Source organism: Leopardus geoffroyi, chromosome B3 (genome assembly GCF_018350155.1).
Source record: "Leopardus geoffroyi isolate Oge1 chromosome B3, O.geoffroyi_Oge1_pat1.0, whole genome shotgun sequence".
Taxonomy (NCBI): domain Eukaryota; kingdom Metazoa; phylum Chordata; class Mammalia; order Carnivora; family Felidae; genus Leopardus; species Leopardus geoffroyi.
The window spans coordinates 19,583,137-19,606,115 of NC_059337.1; the positions used below are offsets into that span (position 1 = coordinate 19,583,137).

A 22,979-nucleotide genomic window follows, 5' to 3' on the forward strand; every position below is an offset into this window, starting at 1 on the left:
CTAAGTGATAAGGACAATAGGAACATCTCTTGTTAAAACATTTGTCTTTGACCCTGTCCCTAACTCAGGACTCCTAAAACCCTTGCAAACTCCTAAGTGATAATAAGGAGCATCCTTTGTTCTCTGGAAGTGACTCTGGGCGAGCTCCTGGATGGGGGTTGGTCACCAAAAAGACTAAACTAAGATTAGTAGATTGGAATCTTCAGCCCTGCCCCCAACTTCTCTAGGGAGGGGCTAAAAATAAAGATAGTAACGGACTATGCCTATATGAGAAAGCCTCCTTAATATCCCAACAGTATATGGTTTGGTGAACTTCTAGGTCGGCAAACACACACCAGGAGAATGGCGCACCCCAACTCTGCACAGATGGAAGCTCCTACTCTCAGGGCCCTGCCAGACCTCGCCCTGTGTATCTCTTCATCTGGCTATTTATCTGTATCCTTTACCATTTCCTTTAACAAACGGATAAGTGTAAGTAAGAGCTTCCCTGAGTTTTGGGAGTCGTTCTCCCAAATTAAATGCATCCCAAGAGGAGGTCTTTAGAGCACCCATCTCTGGCTGGTAGGTCAAAAGCACAGGTCATAACCCAGACTTGTTACTGGCTTCTGAAGTGTATGTGAGTGTGTAAGGGGGAGCCAGGGGCAGTTTTGTGGGACTGAGCCCTTAAGCTGTGGGATCTAACGCTATCTCTGATGGTGTCAGAACCAAGTTAAATTGTAGGACGTCCAACTGGTGTGACTGAGAATTGCTTGTTGTGGGGGAAAAAATTGCTTGTTGTGGGGGTGTCAGAGGTGAAGTGTTTTGTGTGAATAGTAGACACACAGGAGGAACACAGACTAGGGAATAACTGGTGTTCTCCCTACACAGGGGAACTAAATTTTTCTATTTTGTAATACCAATTAAAGTCAGTTGAGTGTCTGGCTTTGGCTCAGGGCATCACTATTCATGAGTTCAAGCCCCAAATCAGGCTCGCTGCTGTCAGTGTGGAGCCTACTTGGGATTCTCTCTCTCCCTCTCTCTCTCTGCTCCTCCCAGGCTAGCACTCTCTCTCTTAAAAACAAGATAAACATTAAAAAAAAAAACAATTATAGTTTTTCTGAAGTTTTCTGCCTTGCTCCTTCCCCTCCAAGTTTCTTCTCTGTTTGAGTTTGTTTCTGTTTTAATGTCAGATAATTTCCTCAAATGTCTGGTGGTCCTTGTACTGAGGTGTGCCTCAGTAGTGAGGCACTACAAAGCTGATTGACAGTTCTGTGTGCTGGAATATGGAAACGTATTTTTTTGTTTGTTTATTCACTTTGTACACGGCCAACTTGCTGGCTTGTGCAATATGAGAAAGGAAATGCCATCACAGTGTATGAGGTGGCTCAGATGTACACAACATTTACGTAGTAAATGTGAACACTTCCCATCAGAAACAATGGAGGTCAGAGCAAAGCATATCTTTACACTGCTGAAATTAAAAAAAACAAAACAAAACAAAACACTGCCAACCCAGAATTCCATAAAATGAAAATACTATTTACGACTAGGTGGATACATGGAAACATTACAATGATTTCCTCAAAGCACAAAGTCAATGTGTCAACAAAGGAGCAAACACACACATTTTTTCAAAACAAACAAATAAAATTGGTTGAAATAAAGACTTTTTTGAAATAAACCTAAGCTGAGCAAACTCATGGCCAGCAGGCCAACATGATAAGAAATGATAAAGGAAGTTCCTTCAGCAGAAGGAAAATGATATCAGATAAAAAACTGTATCTATAGGAAAGAATAAAGAACACCAGAAATGGTAAATATGTGGATAAACAAAAAGAGTAGCTTTTTTCCTTCTCTTACTTTCTTTTTTTAAAAATGATTATTAAAAAAATTTTCAATGTTTATTTCTGAGAGAGAGAGAGAATGAGCAGGGGAGGTGCAGAAAGAGAGAGGGAGACACAAAATCCAAAGCAAACTCCAGGTTCTGAACTGTCAGCACAGAGCCTGATGTGGGGCTTGAACTCACCGACAGTTGTGATCATGACCTGAACCGAAGTCGGACACTTAACCGACTGAGTTACCCAGGCGACCCCTTCTCTTACTTTCTTTAAAAGACAAAGACCGTGTAAAGCAAAAATATCACTGTCTGATGGAGATGGTAATATAGAGAGAAGTAAAATATATGACATAATTATAGCACAAAGTGGGGAGCGAGAGAATAGAATGACACTGTCGTTAGGCTCTTAAATTTGTGAAGGGTGAAGTCCGTGCGATATTAATTCTAAGTAAACTGTAATATATTAAGGCTACATATCGTAATCCTTAGAGTGAACACACAAATATTGCTAAAAAGCCAAAAAGGAAATAAATGTAATATTCAAAATTATTTAATACCCTCCCTCCCAAAAAAAGGCACAAGAAGAGAAACCTTTTTAATATTGTTGGATTTAGTTTGTTAACATGGGGCTTGGAATTTTCGTATTAATGCTCCTGAGACTGGCTGAAAATTCTCCATTCTCATACTGTGCTGTTGGGATTTGGCACCAAGGATATACAGGCTTCATTAAACCACTGGGGATCATTTCCCCTTTTTCAACTGTCTCAAAGAGTTTACAGAATATTGATATTATTTCTTCCATTTGAATGTTTAGTAGAATTTGCCAGTTCATCTATCTGGTGAATTGTTATCCTTGAGTTTTCTTTTCTTTTTTTTAAAATTAATTTTTTTTAATGTTTATTTAGTTTTGAGAGAGAGAGAGTGTGTGAACAGGGGAGGAGCAGAGAGAGAGGGAGACACAGAATTTGAAGCAGGCTCCAGACTCTGAGCTGTCAGCACAGAGCCCAACGCCAGGCTTGAACCCACAAACTGCGAGCGTAAAATCATGACCTGAGCCAAAGTCGGACACTTAACCAACTGAGACAACCGAGTTTTCTTTTAAATTATATAATCAATTTAATAGGATAGTTTCAATCTTTATTTTTTTTCTTGTGTCAATTTTACTAAGTTGTATTTTTTTCTTGGAATTTGCTCATTCCACTTAAAATTTCTTTTCTTTCTTTCTTTCTTTCTTTCTTTCTTTCTTTCTTTTGGTCATAAGTTTATAATACCTTCTTACAACAATTTTAATGTATACAGGATTTATAATAATGTTCTTCATTTTCATTCCTGAAATGATATATTCTCAGTTTTTTCCTTGACTGATCCTCCTAGAGGTTTATCAATTTTATTCGTCTCCTCAAAAAACTAACTTATGGTTTTCTTTTTTTTCAACGTTTTTTTTTTTTTTTTTAATTTATTTTCGGGACAGAGAGAGACAGAGCATGAACGGGGGAGGGGCAGAGAGAGAGGGAGACACAGAATTGGAAACAGGCTCCAGGCTCCGAGCCATCAGCCCAGAGCCCGACATGGGGCTCGAACTCAGGGACCGTGAGATCGTGACCTGGCTGAAGTCAGACGCTTAACCGACTGCGCCACCCAGGCGCCCCAACTTATGGTTTTCTTGATTCTCTCTTTCATATTTTTGTTTTCTAGTTCACTAATTCCCGCTATTAAAAAAATTCTTTCTTTCCTATTTCTTTGCATTGGTGTTTTTGGTCTTTCTCTACCATCTCAAGCTGGATGCTTAGCACATTCATTTTTAGCCCTTTGTCTTTCCTAATGCATAAATTTCCCTCACTCCACAACTTTCCTGGCATTCCACTTGTTGGGATATGTACTATTTTTATTATCATGTAGTTCTATATATTTTCTAATTTACATTATAATCTTTTTCTTTTGACACATGGGTTATTCGGAAGCATTTTTCAATTTTCAAATGTATGGGCTTTTTCTAAGTCATCTTTTTCTTTTGATTTTTAACTTAAGTGTAATGTCAGAGAACAGGGTTTATATGCTACCAATCCTTAGAAATATGCTGAAGCTTGCCAACCAGCCCACTACGTGGCTGATTTTCATAAATATTCCATTTATGCTTGAAAAGAAATTTTATTCTTTGGTTGGTGGGTATAGACCCACCAATAGACCCATTAGACAGACCCATTAGATATAACTTGTCAGTTGTGATGTTTGAATCCTATATTCTTGAATCCTGTTTTATCTATCAAATATATTCGAGCATGTTAAATCTCCTACTTAGTGTGTGAGTTTGTCTTTTTCCCTTTGTACTTGGTAACAGTTTTTTGCTTTCTATGTTTTGAGGCCGTGTTAGAACTGAACCAAATCTTTTATCAATGTGTGGTAATACTCTTTAGAGCTAATGATGCTTTCTGTGCTGACACTTCTGCTTGTCTGATGTTAATATAACTACACCAGCTTTCTTTGGGTTGGTATTTTCTTGTTATGTCTTTCTCCATCTGCTTTATTTTTTAATTTTTCTGGTTGTTTGTTTATTTGTTGTTTTTCTGTTTTAGAGACCCTTCTTCATAGTTCTTTGGGTCAGTCCCAGCAGGAAGCACACAGCATAATTAAACGGGGATAATCCAAGGAGGCTTTAATAAAGAGACTGTTTACAAAGGTGTGAGCAGAGCAAAACAAAGTTACAACTTTGGATAGTGGAGTTCCCTGGGGCTAGTAACAGAACTGGTGTTAAGACCTTAGGTTACTTTATTCTACTGGCTAGGGTGGGGGGCAGGACTGTGACCCTGGGGAACTCTGGCTGCTGAGGGCAGCTGGAGGAAAAAATAAAATAAACTCATAAATAAATTTTTTTTCTCCCTCCATTTTCCTCTGGAGTTTCGCCTTGGCTGAACTTAACCCTTAACCATAAGCCATAGGCAAAGAGTCTGAGATGATGCCAGCCTCCTAAGGCAGAGTGGGGTGGAGAAAAATAGACAATGGGGCTGGTAGACACCAGAAACACACTTGGCACGAGAGAAAATATATTTTTTACAAATCTAATATGACAATTTTTGTCATCTAAAATGAAGCAGTTAGTCTATTTACCTTTACTGAAACTAGGACTTCTTTTGAACCACTTGTTTTATGTGTTCTGCCATAGGGTTCTTTTTTCTTGTTTTTCCTTTCATGCCCTGAGGTCCCAGCTTTATGCAGGTGCTATAAAACTCTCTAGGTGGGCTCCCCAGATTCAGCGAATACCCTAAGGCACAAACCACCATCAATCCTCCATTGACCTGACTGTCAACATGTCAATCAGCATTTAAAATTGTTTTCTGTGAGCAAGCAAGGACTAGGAGTCTGTAACAACTTTTAACATTTCAATTCGGTCTTTGATTTGGTCATTTGTTAGCAATTTAGAAAAAAGATTTACCTTAAAAAAAAATTTTTTTTTTAACATTTATTCATTTTTGAAAGGCAGAGAGAGACACAGCGCGAATGGGGGAGGGGCAGAGAGGGAGGGAGGCACAGAATCCGAAACAGGCTCCAGGCTCTGAGCTGTCAGCACAGAGCCCGACGCGGGGCTCGAACCCACAAACCGCAAGATCATGACCTGAGCCGAAGTAGGCCACTTAACCAACTGAGCCACCCAGGAGCCCCAAGATTTACCTTATACTATAACAAAAACAAAACCAAAACCATTGTGGAGAAAACCAAATCATAAACAACCTGGAATGGAAAAAAAAAATATCAAAACTCTGGAGGAAAATCTTCAGATTATCTTCAAAAAATTAAAGGTCAAATAGCACATGAGGAAAAATATTTATAGGAACTATGACACATGATGGGCTATTACATCTGTATTTTACATGGAGTACTTTCTCAGCAGTGAGGGGAGCCTGGGTGGCTCAGTAGGTTGAGCATCTGACTTTGGCTCAGGTCGTGATCTCATGGTTCCTGTGTTGGAGCCCTGCATGGGGAGCTCTGCTGTCAGTACAGAGCCCACTTCAGATCCTCTGTCCCTCTCTCTCTGCCTCTCCCCTGCTTGTCCTTTCTCTTTCTCAAAAATAAACATTAAAAAATAATAATAACAACAGCAGTGAGACGTCTTGGGACAAAAACAGAAATGGCAATTTTCCAAAGAAAAAACACACTCTGTACACAAATACTTGGAAAAAAGTGTTCATCCTCATTAGTAATTATCACAGTGCAAATTAAGGAGAGATATCATTTATTTCCTCTAGAGCTGGCCAGTGAGTGTGCCTGATGAGATTACCAATTGGTTCAACTATTTTGAAAAGCAAATCCGTAATAGGCATCAAAAGTAGATATGCTTCCATCTCTTACTTGTCTGGTGAACGGTCCCCAGAAAATAATTTTAAATTTAGGAGAAAGCCTTTTGCACTAAGCTGTCTATTTATAATAGCAAAAAAAAAAAAGGAAAATAGCCTGCATGTCCAACAATAGATGCATGGCTCAAATAAATTATGGTGTTTCTACTTGGTAAAGTTTTATAAAAAAAAATGCTGCTTACAAAGGATGTATAATGATATTAAAAGATGCTTGATATGCAAGTCATACAAAGAAATCCAAAGTTATGAATGCAGCCTGGTTAGAACTCTATAAAATGTCAGGAAACAGAACACCAAATAGAAATATAGATGTATTTTTGAACATGACATGTTTCTGGGGGAAAAAAAGGCAAATGTTCAAAAATTAAATGCACTTATATATTTGGTCGTGGCTCTGGCTGCCAGAATATTGCCCAGTGTGGGCAGCATGGACCTCCAGGTACATCTTTTTTTTACATTTATTTATTATTGAGAGACAGAGAGAGACAGAACATGAGCATGGGAGGGGCAGAGAGAGGAAGAGACACAGAATTTGAAGCAGGCTTGAGGCTCTGAGCTGTCAGCACAGAGCCTGATGTGGGGCTTGAACCTACCAACTGCGAGATCATGACTTGAGCTGAAGTCGGATGCCCAACCGACTGAGCCATACAGGCACCCCTCCAGGTACATCTTTGTACCTAAAGGCTGATTGATGGTACAGGAATGTGACAGAGGAGTTTCGGGGAAGCTCTTTCTCTTCTCCATGACAATTGATTTTTCATTTTCAACCACATTAAGACTATTATGTGCAAAAATGAAATATTAAAGAAAAAAATCTCATCTTTTTATTACGTTCACCATCAGGAGATATGAAACCAACTGGCAATGCCATGACTCATAACCATGCACAACGGCGGTTGGATTGTCCCCTCACCTATCTGAAGTAGGAATGTTTGTTTTTTTCTTGCACTAGGAGACCTGGGGGATGGCGAGGAGAAGGGAGGCAAAAAGACCAACCGAAACATAGTGAAGCAAATGGGGTTAGAAGTGGGACTTTTGGATAGCTGTGTGTATAATGACTGTTTGGAAACTTTACTGAAATCTTCAGTTCTGGTTGTTTTTTTTTTTAAATGTTTTAATGTTTATTTATTTTTGAGAGAGACAGAGACAGAGTGTGAACAAGGGAGGGGCAGAGAGAGGGAGACACAGAATCTGAAAACAGGCTCCAGGCTCTGAGCTATCAGCCCAGAGCCCGACACGGGGCTCGAACTCACAAGCCATGAGATCATGACCTGAGATGAAGTTGGGCACTTAATCAACTGAGCCACCCAGACGCCCCTGGTTTTTTTTGTGTGTGTGTTTTTTTTTTTTAGTTAATTAATTAATTAATTTAGGGAGAGAGCTCAAGCAGGGGAGGGGCAGAGAGAAAATGGGAGAGAGAAAGAATTCCAAGCAGGCTCTGTACTGTCAGTGTGGAGCCCCATGGGGGGCTCAAACTGCAAGACCACTACCTGAACAAAAGGTCACTTAACTGACTGACTTTCTTTTAAGTAGGCTTCTTGACTAGTGTGGAGTCCAACACTGGGCTTGAACTCAAGCCCCTGAGATCAAGACCTGAGCTGAGATCAAGTCAGACGCTTAACCGAGGGAGCCACGCAGGCGCCCCTCTTCAGTTCTGTTTCAAGAGAAGCAGGAGTGATACTCTAGAATCGTACTTTCCAGAAATGAGAGTTCAGTGACAAACTTGAAAGCCGGCACAGAAGGCACATGCTTTGAAATCTGACTTTCTTCCTAGCCGTCAGGACAAGATAGATTGAGCCCTGGATCGCAGATTGCAAAATTTCAACTCCTCTTGGAAGCGGAGATGAGCCCAAAACAGATGTCAATTAAACAGCAGTCAGTAAAACAACAATAAAACGAGAACAGCTCTCCTCTCAGGAAGAAATGCCTGAAAGAGCTAACTAACTGAAAGGAAATCAGAAAACCATGGAACTTTAGATGGTGAAAAAAGGAAAATTGCAGTCACATAGGAGAGACTAATTTCTTCCATTTTTAACCGATTATCAAATGTTTTTACTGAGTGTGCACAGCCAAAAAGAGAACTGATTAAAATTCTATGAGCTCTTGATTTAAACAAGGTTCATGGGTGCACGCACATTCAGTCATCCAACAACTATTCACGGACTGTGCTCAAAGTGCCCGGCACTGGGGGCGGGAGAGACGAAAGCCTGAGCACTGTGCTTCAGAAGGCAAGCTTTGTCCGCCCACAGCAGAGTCACATTGGACCAGTTCTACCTATGACACTTTTGATCACCTCTGCCTCTGCAATATTTCATCCACATTATTGAAACTCACATTAGATCGGCCACCTGAACATGTGTTTTAGCCCAGGTTCCCTAGAAAATGGGAATCTGAGGCAAAGCCTGGGGACTGAGGCTTTATTGGGAGGTAGGATCCCAGGGCAACAAGAGTGGGGGATGGGTGGGGGGAGGAAGACAGGGGAGGGGGCAGGGGACAACCCCCCAGCAGGCTGCAGCTTCACAACAAAACAGCAGGGCCCTTGGCCAGGAGACATCCTTCAAAGAGGCTTTGTGGGACACAGGGAAGGGCAAAAGCTCCCCACCCCGCCCCTCCTCCGTCTTTTGGGCAAACCTGCTGTGCACTTCCTGATGCGTCACCTGCCCCCTCCAGGAAGCTCAATCCTGGGGAGCCCAGATGTCACACTTCTTCTGGAAGTGGAAAGAAAAGTCACAGCCTCCCCAAGTCCTGCTGGGAAGTACCTGACTCCCCAGAGCCCCTGCAGCTCTTCCCCGTGTGGGAACAACTGTGCCCCAGTCCAGCCTTCACAGCGGGGGCGCAGGGGGGTTGCTCAGGAGATAAACTGGGGGCCAAACCTCTTCACCGGGCAAGAGGGGGGCCCAAGGGCAGAGGGGCTGAGCCAACCTGGAGAGGCATAGAACAGGTCCAGGTGACACTGATGGAGTAAATTGTAATCATTACATGTGCTTGGAGGTAGAAGGCATGAACTAGCACGAGTAATATTTGAAAAGAACCTTTTACCCCTGGCCTTTCTTTGGTCTTCCATCCAAGTGAGCACAGCATCTTGGTAAGATACTGTATAAGAGTATGAGGCAGAGTTGCAGAACTGGTGACATGTGACACATGTGATAGGTTCCAACATGGCTTAACATCAAGAAATACTTGGTACTTTATGGGGCGCCTGGGTGGCACAGTCGGTTAAGCGTCCGACTTCAGCCAGGTCACGATCTCGCGGTCTGTGAGTTCGAGCCCCGCGTCGGGCTCTGGGCTGATGGCTCATAGCCTGGAGCCTGCTTCCCATTCTGTGTCTCCCTCTCTCTCTGCCCCTGCCCCGTTCATGCTCTGTCTCTCTCTGTCCCAAAAATAAAAAAAAAAAAAAAGAAATACTTGGTACTTTTAATATTTCAGGCACTATGGTCAAACACCAATCGAAACCCTTAAAAAATCTCACGAAGCATTTTTTTTTTTCATATAAAATCTTCCTACATTTGAATCTCCTCCAGGCCTGTGAAGTACATACTATGATTCCCATCATGCACGTGCAGTGATGGGGGCTGAGAGGAGAGAGGGTCTGTGACCAGGCCAGCAAGTGGCCCAGTTGGAACTCAGGCCACACCCACCAGAGACTCTGCCCTGGGCTCACCCCAAACAGGTCCCAACACCCATTTCCTGTGCCCAGGACCCCAGTTCATGTGGCAGCCTGGTCTTCCTCCTACCATCACCCTGTCAACTTGACTGTGGTTCAGGGTTGATCTTTATGGCGTGTCTGTCTGTGCCCCCTACAGCTAACTCTGCAGGTTCTGGCAAATGCACTCAAATTCTTCCTGAGCTTCTTTGATCTCGCCCCGGCTTCAACTTTCACGTTTGTGCTAAAAAGAGAACCAAAGATGGGATTCTGCAGAAGCGAGAGCAGGTGGAGTCGGGTGTCCTGGGCTGAGCTCCAAAGAAAGCCAAGATGTGTGAGAACTTCTAAAGTGGCTCTGACCCCAGAGAGCACACCGAGCACAGACACAAAGGCCCCTGAAAAGCCAGTCAGTTTGTGGTGTAGTTAACTCCTCACAGCAGTTTCAAAAGCAAGCTGTTGGTTAGCAAGTTTTGGTTTCTTTTGTTTGGGAAAAAAAACATTGCTTAAGAAGACGAAAGAATAGAAATGTACCTGCTGAGTTCAAGACTTGGGAGAGAGTTTTTCCATTCGGTCTGTTGACTGGCCGGTGATCCAGCTTGCCCTCAGTACAGCAACCCTGAATTCTGTTGTTTCCAGATCCCTGGGTTCTCTATAAGCAGAGCCTCTTTAATTTTTCTCAAAGGCAGTAGGGCAGGTCTCTGCCAGTTACCTCTGGGCTGGAACTTTCCCGGAGGGCAAACGGATCCATTCCTAAAGGCTGTGGTTAGAACTACTGCAGGTGAGTGAGAAGGGGGAGGGAGGAGTGGGGGAGACAGGGACCCGAGTTTCCATGGCAACCCACTATATGCCAGGTTGTGTTTGAAATGTTCACTCCCATCCGGTGCTCACAACACTCCTATGAGAGAATATTATTGGTCACAAGGTCTTCCAGCCAGTGTCTGTAGCTGGTACGGCCAGTATTGGGACCCAGGCCTTACTACTACATTCATGTTCTTTTCACCAAATCACACTGTGGTCCCAGGTGCAGAATACCTGGTTGAAATCTCGGGAACTTCTGCTTGTTGACTTGCTCTCAGGACATTTACCCTCCCACGTTTTTTGTTTGTTTGTTTGTTAGTTTGTTTTTTAATTTTTTTTTAATGTTTATTTCTGAGACAGACAGAGCATGAGTGGGGGAGGGGCAGAGAGAGAGGGGGACACAGAATCTGAAGCAGGCTCCAGGCTCTGAGCTATCAGCACAGAGCCCAACGCGGGGCTCGAACTCACAGACTGCGAGATCGTGACCTGAGCTGAAGCCAGACGCTCAACCGACTGAGCCACCCAGGCGCCCCTTCCCTCCCATGTTTTAATTTATATTTTGTTCGGTTACTATGAAGACTGAATATCTTTTGTTGTTCACTGGTTATTTATATCTTTTCTTTATGAATTGTCTTTTTTAGGCTCTTTGCTGATTTTTCTGCTAGGGTGCTTTGCATATTTTTTAGGTTTTTAAACACTCTTTATATATTAAGGCTATCATAATGTAAAGCCCTGTTTGCCATCACCTAATTATGGGGGTTGAGATGTTAGAGATAAAGAAGGTGTCTGCCTGTGTATTGGGACTTTTTTATACCGGACATTGTTTTTTAACTCTATCTCTTGGATAAATGACTTTTTAGCATATTGAGAATCCAAATGATAACTGCTTGCTGGTTAGCAACATTTAGTCAGAAAAGGAGTTTGGTTTATTAATTAAGCAGTTAAACTGATGGCAATTACATGTTTACTCTTCTGACTGGGCCTTGAGAAGAAATAAACCAATGATTTGTAAGAGCCCCTGATTGTGATGTCTAGTCCTGGCCGAGGTGGGGAGGGGGACCAAGGCTCTACTCAGAGATGGTTTTGCTTTGTTGGGATGAAGAGGAGTTGCAGGGTGGAGGACAGAGCACATTATAAGGTCTGAGCCTTGGTCATATCCTGATTGAATGCATCTGCCTAAAGTATACCCATCCCAAAAGAGAGTCCTTGACCTATACGATTCCCAATAAGCAGTGGTGTGCTAGGACCACTTTGCCTTGGTGTATTGATTGAAAACATTTTCAGGGACTTTGTGAAATGGTTGTTAAACCTAGCCATTATTAAAAATTAAATGATAAAAGCTTATAGTTAAATTATATTGAGAACAAAGGTAAGAAATACTCAAAAGTCATCACTTCCTAATCATTTTACTGTATTTTGTCATTATCTATGCTATAGATGTCATTATCTATATACTATGGATCCCATGGAAATACTATATGATGAGGGAGCGTGGGGCAGGCTGAGGGCAAAATACAAGCTACTGCCCTCCCTCCCCCCACATCTCAGGTGTGCTGTGTGTGATATTCCCCAGGCACTCCTGGCTGCCCAAGGACAAAGGAAAGGAAAGAAAATAAATGGTTAACTGATAGAGATCACAGTCATACAGGACATGGGTCTCCATTAGTTTACAAATATCTTAGTAAATTATAAGAAAAAGGCAATCTTATCAACAGTCTAATCTCCAGAAACCTGTAGACTGGAGCCCCAATATCCCCCTGCCTAGTGCTATGGAGAACAAAGGCAAGAAGGAAAAGGCAGGTAAAATTAAATTTCCTTATAACCTGCAGCCCATTGACAAATACTTGAGGCAAATACAGAGCATGACATTTTTCCAGGAACCCCCTACCGTTCTAATGTTAATGCCTTACTAGAGGGAAAAACAACCTTAGCTTGACAATAGCAAGGCCTCGGGTATCTTAGGAGTCCTCTTTAGCATAGCAAAGTCCCTCTGGAGGCCTCCCTTTAGACTTTACTTCCCCAACTTCATAGTATATAACTGGCCACTCTTCACAACCCCAGTGCAGCTCTTTCTGCCCACAGGTCCTGTTCCCGTGCTTTAATAAAATCACCTTTTTGCACCAAAGATGTCTTCAAGAATTCTTTCCCCCCAAACCTCATCACTATCTACTGATGGCTACTGTGCATCTCCTCTGAATTCTGCTCTCAGCGACATCATGTTGGTGGCTTGAATTCAGCCATGGTGGGAGCATTTACATGTGGAAATAGATAAACATTACAAAAAAGGGCTTGATTTACTGTGGATTTTCTGGACATATGAAAGTGAAGGAGGAGGAAATATTCATAATGTAGATTAAGCTTCAAAGGGCTTTATATCTGTAGCCATTAAAGAATTGAGGAAATATTCTAGTGTTTGAAAACCATCATCCAATTCAGAAATGAAGTTGTCCATGCCCTTGGCAAATGAATCAGGTTCCAACTTCTATTTATGCCAAAGGAATTGTTCCTTGCAATTGCAACCACAGATTGGCTAGAGATACAGGAGTCTGGCAAAAATCTCTGAATGTATTCTCTGAGAATCAAGAGCTATATGTAATTTACAATGAGCACAGTGTATCCTTATTATTATTTGTAAACTGCTTGCTACACATACTTTGTATCAGTAACATTTATAATATTGCACACGCATATGCGTAAGTATATATATGTATCTGTACATACTTGCCCCTGGAGTGCTAGTTGTTTACCAGCACATAGTGTTTACTAGCACATAGAACAATGTGGGTCCACGGGTGAGTAAATGGGGAAGGGATGAGAGTCCCCAAATAACACCCAAATAAACAAGCCTCTTAATTACCAGGTGACAGAGTCCTCAATTCAACTGCAATTTGTAAATGGGCTAGAGCAGAGGGCTGCAAACTATGGCCACAGACCCACCACCTGATTTTGAATAGTTATGCTGAAACACAGCATATGCATTCATTTACATATTTTCTATGGCTCTTTTCATACTATAATGGAAGAGCTGAGCCGTTGCCACAGAGACCAGAAAGCCTAATATATTTACTATCTGGCCTTTCACAGAAAAAGTTAGCAACCATCAGGCTTGAGTGAAGCGAAAAAGACCATCTGTGAATTACTAGAGTTCATCCAAAATATTTTAGAAATATTTTTCTAATTTTAATTTTATGGTTCTTTTTGCCAAGCAGAAGTTTCTAATTTTATGTGTATAAATCTACTAAAATAATAATCTCCTCTCCAAATGGTTAGCTAATTGTTGAGGGCTTTTATTCAATACCTCATTCTCCCCAGCCCAGCCCCCACACACCAATATGAAATGCTAGACTTAGTGCACTCCTGTGGCTGTACCAGTGGACTCTCTGTTCTGTTCCCCTTGACTTATCTGTCTGTATTAGTACCGGCCATACCATTTTAATTATTATTATACTTTAAAAATCCAGTTGACCCGTGGGGTGTCTGGGGGTTCAGTCAGTTAAGCGTCCGACTTTGGCTCAGGTCACAATCTCATGGTTCGTGAGTTCAAGCCCCACGTTGGGCTCTGTGCTGACAGCTCAGAGCTGGGAGCCTGCTTTGGATTCTGTGTCTGCCTCTCTCTCTGCTCCTCCTTCACTCATGCTCTGTCTCACTCTGTCTCTCAAAGGTAAATAAACATTAAAAAAAAAATTCAGTTGACCCGTTGAGCAACATGGGTTTGAACTACACAGGTCCACTTATACACGGTTGTTTTGTTTTTTTTAATAAATACAGTTTTAGTACTATAAAAGTATTTCCTCTCCTTTATCATTTTCTTAATGACATTAAAAAAGATTTTTTTAAGGTTTATTTTTGAGAGGGAGAGACAGACAAAGCATGAGCGGGGGAGGGGCAGAGAGAGAGGGAGACACAGAATCCAAGCAGGCTCCAGGCTCTGAGCTGTCAGCACAGAGCCTGAAGTGGGGCTCAAACTCACAAACCATAAGTGTTAAGTTAACCATAAGTTAACCATATGTTAACCATAAGTTAAGCATCTGGTGGTCGGATGCTTAACCAACGGAGCCACCCTGGCGCCCCTGGTAATGACATTTTTTTTACTCAAGCTTACTTTATTGTAAGAATATAGTATATAACACATATAACATATACATTAACACATACAGAATATGTATTAATTGTGTTATCAGTAAGGCTTATGGTCAACAGCAGGTCATTTGTAGTTAAGTTTCTGGGGAGTCAGAAGTAATATGTGGATTTTTCGACTGAGGGGTGGGTTGGCGCCCCTCACCCCTGTGTTGTTCAAGGGTCAACTGTATGTCTGAATACCTGCATTTATTTATTTTTTAAATTTCTCTTGCTATTCTCTGTGTTTACTCTTCCAGATCAGTTTTATAATCATTCAGTTAGATTCCTCCTACCCCCTTAATTTCGTGGTGAGATTGATTGGTATTGCCTTAAAATGGGAGATTTGTGAAGAATGGCCATGTCAGTGATGTTGAAGCCAGGAACACCATACAAAGGAAAAACCCTTAAAAATCAATAACCATCTATTCTAAGTGCCTATTGTATTTCAAGTGTTCTGGTCGGTTAAAAAAAAATAAAGGTCTCTGCCACATCAACTCTCACTTGACTCTCAGTCCTGGTGAAGCAGCCTCTCAGGAGAAACATCTTCCAGAAGTCATGACTAGAGTATCCAGCAAATGCTCCTCATACAAGGCACCTGTTAGACTTCAATATTTTATTTGGTTTTTATCTTATGACACTTGGAATAAAAAACCCAACCAAAGCTTTCCCAAAGCAGACACAGGAAAACCACTGGCCACATGGCTTAAAAGGGCATAACATCAGCTAAAGGCTGCCTGCAGTCAGAAGGGGCACACTGCGTCCAGACTGTCCTTAGGGCTGTGTGGGTTCTGCCAGCCTCTTCCTAGAGCTTGGAACTAGCCTCCTTTCCCACAAAACGAGGACAAAAACACTCACAGTAAGATTGCCGTGAGGGGTCATGTTAATAGTATAACACCAAGCACTTGACATGGATGGAAATTTAATCCTTCCAACAGCTTTATGCAGAAGAGGGACCTGAGGCTCAGAGAATGGCGATGACCTGTGTAGGGCCACTGCTGGTGAGGGGCAGAATATGAGTCTGATGAGCAAGCTGGCTCCAGACTCAACCTCTATGGTATGCTGGTTCTTCAATAACAAACAAATACGCACGCGTGCACACACACACACACATATTCATACATATATATGTACCCACCTACACTCACACCCCACACACATAATACATACATACATTCATGCGTACATACATACCCACATGTACATATGCATATAGACACATAACATACCCACATGCACACACACACACACACACATATATATATGCGTGTATATATATATATATATATATATATATATATATATATATACACACACACACACACACACACACACATGATACCCACTCCAGTCCATGCACACACACAGAGTTTGCTGCCCTGCCTTAGTCCTAGATAGATTTAAGACTGACTCTCTGGGGATAATAAAGTCCAAATAAACTAGTCCAAAGAAACGAGTTCTCCCATCGTATACTGAACCTTTTTTTCTCACATACATATGGAGAATTAAAGTATATTTGCTTCCAAGCAACTACACCTTTATGTTACCTTAATTGTGCAATCTAAAGTTCTATGATAGTCTTTCATTTTTACCTCTTAGGAAGAAATGTTACACATAGGTATATATATTTTTAATTTCATGATGGGAATTTTCTTTTTTTTTTTTTTATTTTTTTTTAACGTTTTATTTATTTTTGAGACAGAGAGAGACAGAGCATGAACGGGGGAGGGGCAGAGAGAGAGGGAGACACAGAATCAGAAGCAGGCTCCAGGCTCTGAGCCATCAGCCCAGAGCCCGACGCGGGGCTCGAACTCACGGACCGCGAGATCGTGACCTGAGCTGAAGTCGGATGCTTAACCGACTGAGCCACCCAGGCGCCCCTCATGATGGAAATTTTCAAATCAAAATAGAGAAAGCAATAGTGAGTTTCTATGTTCCCATCACACAGTGCCAGCAATCAGCAACATTCCACCAATTTTGCTTTGTCTACCCCCTCCTTGCTTTCCCATCCCACACCCCCTGAAGTATTTATTTTTTATTTATTTTTATTTTTTTAGGTAAGCTCTACACCCAACGTGGGGCTTGACCCCAAGATCAAGAGGCACACGCTCTACCAACTGAGCCAGCCAGGCACCCCTCCCTGAAGTATTTGTGTGTGTGTGTGTGTGTTTGTTTTAATGTTTATTTATTTATTTTGAGAAAGAAAGAGAGAGCACAAACAGGGGAAGGGGAGAGAGAGAGAAGGAAAGAGAGAGAGAGAGAGAGAGAGAGAGAGAGAATACTGAGCAGACTCCATGATGTCAGTGCAGAGCCTGATGCAGGGCTTGAACTCACAAACCATGAGATCATGACTGAGCCAAAAATCAAGAGTCAGATATTTAACCCACTGAGCCATCCAGGCACCCCCAAAGTATTTTCAGGCAAATACTAGATCTCATTAAAATCTTACTTGTAAATACTATTGTATATATCACTAGCAATAAGAACTTTTTTTTTCATAAACCTTAACTCCTTGTCATTTAGGACTTTGTTTCAGATGCTCTGATTCTACACTGATTTTTATTTTATTTTGTTTTATTTTATTTTACTTTATTTTATTTTATTTTATTTTATTTTATTTTATTTTATATCTTTGAGAGAGAGAGAGAGAGAAAGAGTGCACAAAAGCAAGGGAGACGCAGAGGGACAGGGAGGGACAGATCCCATGCAGGCTCCATGCTTAGCATGGAGTCCGATGCGGGGCTGGAACTCACAAACCACGAGATCATGACCTGAACTGAAATCAAGAGTTGGAGGCTTAACCGACTGAGCCACCCACGCCCCCCTATATACTGATTTTTAGCAATGAGGTGAACCAGTACCTGATAGAGAATACATAAGCACTATCATTCCATTCCTCTTTTTGATACATTTTACTGCTTCCCTAGCTCAGTGGGCATCTGGAAATGCTGGTGAAACAGAGAGAAACCTGGCCCATGCGGGTTGCTGCTCTTTTGGAATCAGAGGGAAGACTAGAGAGAGAGAGAGAAAAAAAAAAAAGGAACTTTCATCAGGGAGAAAAAGTGAATTCTCTGCATTCAAGAGAAATGACATAGAAATTTTTAAGACGCCATCAATTGTTTCTGCCTGTGTATTACTATGTGAACACCATGTAAAACGAAAACCCATTGGAGCCATGGAATACGATACATGGTGTCCATTAGAGAAGGGGGATTGGAAAGCGTGCTTGAATTTTTTTTTTCCATTTCAGGTTGATGCCTTACAATCCCCCTCACAGGCGAAGACATCGGGAGGCACCCAAGCTCTTCAGGTGGGCTTGTGGTTATAAAGTAAGTGTGAGCCCAGGATGGAAACAAACCACAGCCCTGCTTGGGCTCTCCGTGCCAAGCACAGAGCCGAAACCGCAGGGCGGAACAGGGTGCAGAGGTGAAGCGTGAAGAAGCAGGCTTCTGCCTCTGCGTGCCCAGCAGATCTGGTGTGTTGCCCACAGGCAGTCTCAGTAAGGGTGTGCCCAATGAATGAGAGAAGAAACGAGCAAAGACATCCCTAGTGCTGCTCAGGGCCAAACTCACTTCCAGCTGAGCAGAGCCGTGGGCATCGGAGTGCTTGCAGGAGCCCCAGGTCACGAGGAGGTGGTGGGGGCGTCCCCGTGCCCGAGGGTACTAAGCAGGATGCCTACCTGAGCAGGGAGGCTGGCCCCGGTGGTGCAGGTGCACGGGCTTTGCCTCGTGCACCAGGTGTGACCACCAATGTGGGCTCTGAGGTGAGGAGGGCAGGATAGGGGGACCCCTATCCTTAGTTACCTGGACTGGGTCATCACCTTCTATGCAAATCCTCATCAAGATGTGTTCATCCTCATCTGGTAGGACGAAAGGCAGTGGTGAGGCCAGGTGCCATTATGGACTGAATGCGTGTGTTCCCCAAAATTCATATGTTGGAACCTGACCCCAACGTGATAGTATCAGGTGGTGGGGCGGTAGGGAGGTGATTAGGTCAGGAGGGTGGAGCCCTCATGAATGGGATTAGTGTCCTACCAAAAGTGACCCCAGAAAGTTAGCTTGCTGAGCTTCCGCTGTGCAAGGATATAAAAAGGAGGTGGCTGGGAAGAGAGACGTCCCCGGAACCCAACCGTGCTGGCAGCCTGATCTCAGACTTCCCAGCTTCCAGAACTGTGAAGAAAGAACTTCTATTGTTTATAAGCCACCCGGTCTAAGGCACTTTGGTAGAGCACTCTGAATTGACCAAGACATCAGAGATTTGGGGAAAGTGGGAACATGAGGATCCGACCCCAGGCCTGTTCCAAACCAGATGTGGGAGAAGGAAGTGCACACATTTCTCAGAGGACTGGAACTTTCTGCATTCAAGAAGGCCCAAACTTAAAATTTTGAGCATTCCAGATGTAAACATTCTAAAACGCAGCCATGCTTCTCTGAAAGATGGTCTGCAAGGAGGGACCTCTGCTCTGGCCGCATCATCACCAGCCAGCGCCCTGTCTCAGGCCTTGCAGGCTCTGGATGGTAACTGGGGTGGCCTGCGTAGTGCTCAGCTTGCACGCCCACCCCGGATGCCTCAGGGAGCCTACTCTCCTACACCTGGGCCCACACCTGCTTCCCCAGTGAGGGTGCTGAGGTCCTAGCGAGTCCAGATCCGGCACTCAGTAAAGTTCAGTAAAGGTGTGCTCAACACAGGAATGAATGAAAAGCCACTTTTGTAAACACAACACAGCTGTGAATCAGGATGTGCTCTCAATTCCCTTCCTCCCTTGTCTCCCAGAGGAGACTGATCTTGGGAGAAGACACACCCTTCCCCTGGTCCAGGAACTGAAGAGGACAATGAAAGAACTCATCAGCTACTCAGTTTCTAAGAAATAGTTTTAAAACGAATGACACAAACCAGGTTCAATCTGACAGGGGTGAGTATTCTTTGAGCTAGCATATTCAGAAGACTCAGTTATTTAATAAGCTGTGGTCTTAGCTGAGATTTTATAGTACTATCACATAGCACACCAATGAAATGGAGTTGTTTTCTTTTTTCTTTTTTTTTAAGCAATTATGTAAGTTGCAGAGATTTGAGGGGTATTGAAGTGAACGATACAGAACCCAGCACCTTGCTCCCGAAACAGGGTCTCAGGAGCACTGTAGAGAAATGAGAACAGTGCTGCTCTTTCTGGCCAGCCAGTCTTTGTGTTTGCTGCATTAATCTTGGCACTGAGGCTGGCGGTGACTGGAAAACCAGGGAGGGAAAGACATGTGCTTTGGTATCAATCACACCCTGGGCACCAACGGACAACACCCATAGGCAGCTCCCAGGCCTGCATTTCTCTTGGGCCCCAGAACGCTGCAGTCAGTAGGAAACTTTCGTTAACTGGTGTCACCTTCTATGGCTGAGGTCCCCGACAGACACTGCCAGACTGACCTAAACTTGTAAGTGTTGGGGACAACCCTGCTTTGTTAATAATGTGCTTAAAAAAATTTTTTTTTTATTTTTGAGAGAGAGACAGACACAGCGTGAGAGTGGGAGGGACAGAGAGAGAGAGAGAGAGAGAGGGAGACACAGAATCTGAAGCAATATCCAGGCTCCGAGCTGTCAGAGCGGGACTCAAACCCACAAACTGAGATCATGACCCAAGCCGAAGTTGGACACTTAACTGACTGAGCCACCCGGGCACCCCCGAGGATAGCCCTGCTTTGAAAGCCAGACTGGTTGAAAGACCCTTCTCATTCTTTTTTCTCTTCTCCCTTGTACTCTGGAGAGATGCTGTTGGAACCAAGACTGAGTCCACCTGTGCACAGGGAGGAGGCGCTAATGCCTGGATGTGCTGAGCGTGCACAGCCCGGAGAGAGGAACCCATCCTCCTCACACACAGAAAGAGGGGAGGGCAGTAAGGCACCAGCGGCAGGCCACTTGCTTGCTGCTTGTTTCTGCAAAGGCCATCTCAGGAGCGGCACCTCCCTGCAGGGCAAAGCTTGTGCAAATGAACCGCCACGGGAACTGCTCAGGAACGCACAGGCGCTTAGTGTGCCCCGGTCCCCCAAATTCCAATAAGCCACAGAAGGTCAGAGCTAAGAGAGCTTATTCTGTTCCTGTCTCAACCAGCCAAAGATGCAGGTTCTAACCATGCCCAAGGAAGCGCATCGGCCTGTTTCAGGACTTACTGTGGGGCCGTCCTCGGGAGGTATCCCCTGCATCTCTAAGCCTGTGTCCACTGTAGTATGTAAAGCAGCTGGTCATGTGGTGATCACAAAAGATTCCAACTGTACTCGCTCATTCACCAAACAACCACTGCGCACCTATGATGATCCTGTACAGCAGGAGGCACTGGGAACACGGGGAAGCCAGCAGACAAGGTTCCAGAGATCAGGGTGAAAGATGAGGGCAGGGCTGGAGAGTGCTGTGCAGGCAGGAGACAGGGAGCAGAGGCGGTGGGAAGGGGCGTAGGGGGTGCGTGGCGCAGAGTTCTGTGCTGGGCACCGAAGCAACCCCACAGCTCAGTACTTGCACTTGCGAGAATCATCATTACGTAGGTAGATTTCCCTCCAGTGCCCACCCCTGAAGGGCGGCAGGGTATCCCCACTCACCCCCTGGGAGAGCGCGTGCACACTTGTGGCTTTCACTACCAGCTACTTGCCAAATGTGTACTTCCAGCCCAGACCTCCATCCAGGTACACATCTCTACCTGGATTTGTCATAGGAATCTTCCATGGAACCCCCTGCCCTAAACTAAGCTCCCAATCTTCTCTCCAGCACCCCCTCCCCTGCAGCGTTCCAGATCCAGGAAACTGCGGGTCCGTTCTTGCCCAGAACAAAACCAAACTTCTGGAGTCGTCCATGTCCCCTCTCTGCCCTCACAGCCTGTATGTTACCTGTCAGCAGGCCCTCTCAAAACGGCTTTGGGAATCTGACCACTCCACTGCCACCACCCTGGTCTGAGTCACCTTCCTCTCCCATCGTGATGACCCCTTAACTGTGCCTCTCCTCTACTCCAACCACAGTTCAGAGTAGTCCGACCAAACTGGCAGGGGTGAACCTAGTAACAGAGAAGTTCACACCGTCTCTCTCCTCTGCCTAAAAGCCCCCAGTGGCTTCCCACCAATCCTTGCAGTGGCCTACAGCGCCGGGTGCAATGTGGTCTTGCAGGATCTCGGGCACCACTGGACACACCACATCAGCACCTGCATGCTGATAAAGCCGTCCGCAGGCAGTGCCGGTCCAGGGGGTGTGGGGATCTCGTAGGTGCCTGCCCATCTTGCCGCCCACCCACCCCTGCAGGAAGAGGATGTCTCCAGCTGGTCCTAAAGAGGACTGGGATGTGGGCAGGCTGGAGAGAGGGGAGGGGTAACCTCAGGCCAGCAGAGCCCCCTCCAGGATGTGGACGTGCCACACGAGCCACTGCTTCAGGGACAGGCAGGTCCTCTATGAGGGCTCAGAGAACATCTAGCTCAGCTCTGTTTCACAGCCCAGGACACTGAGGTCCAGACAGGGACCCTGACTTGCAAAGTTCTTAGAAGTGTAAATAAACATCTACCAGAATCACAACGGTGTGCGTGCTCTTCCCCGCGATAGACATGGGCCTCAGCTTCCGACGGACAAGCTGTGCTGTGTGAACACACAGCTCCACAGACGCATCCATCCGGGTGCAAGTGGCAGTGCTGATGGCACAGAAACAACACCTTGTACCCGAGGAGCACGCGATGCTTGTGGCTGCAGCTGGCATGAGACACTGATCCTCGACTTTCAATGGTAGGTCAGTGCACTTTAGGGTTTTAAAAGAGTTCAGGAACTTCTACTTTTAAAATATGTGAATTTGGGGCGCCTGGGTGGCGCAGTCGGTTAAGCGTCCGACTTCAGCCAGGTCACGATCTCGCGGTCCGGGAGTTCGAGCCCCGCGTCAGGCTCTGGGCTGATGGCTCAGAGCCTGGAGCCTGTTTCCGATTCTGTGTCTCCCTCTCTCTCTGCCCCTCCCCCGTTCATGCTCTGTCTCTCTCTGTCCCAAAAATAAATAAACGTTGAAAAAAAATTAAAAAAAAAAATAAAAAAAATAAAATATGTGAATTTTGGGTGCCTGGGTGGTTTAGTGGGTTGAGCATCCGACTCTTGGTTTCGGCTTAGGTCATGTTCTCATGGTTCACGAGTTCGAGCCCGCAATCGGGCTCTGTGCTGGCAGCGCAAAGCCTGCTTGGGATTCTCTCTCTCCCTCTCTATGTCCCTCCCCTCCTTTCTCTCTCTCTCTCTCTCTCTCTCTCTCTCTCTCTCTCAA

General features: G+C 44.3%; 1 protein-coding gene across 2 annotated transcripts in view; it reads right to left on the reverse strand.

The window, feature by feature from the left end:
• Positions 1-22,979, reverse strand: part of PCSK6 (proprotein convertase subtilisin/kexin type 6) — a 193,090-nt gene that overhangs the window by 33,097 nt on the left and 137,014 nt on the right. The window lies entirely within an intron of this gene.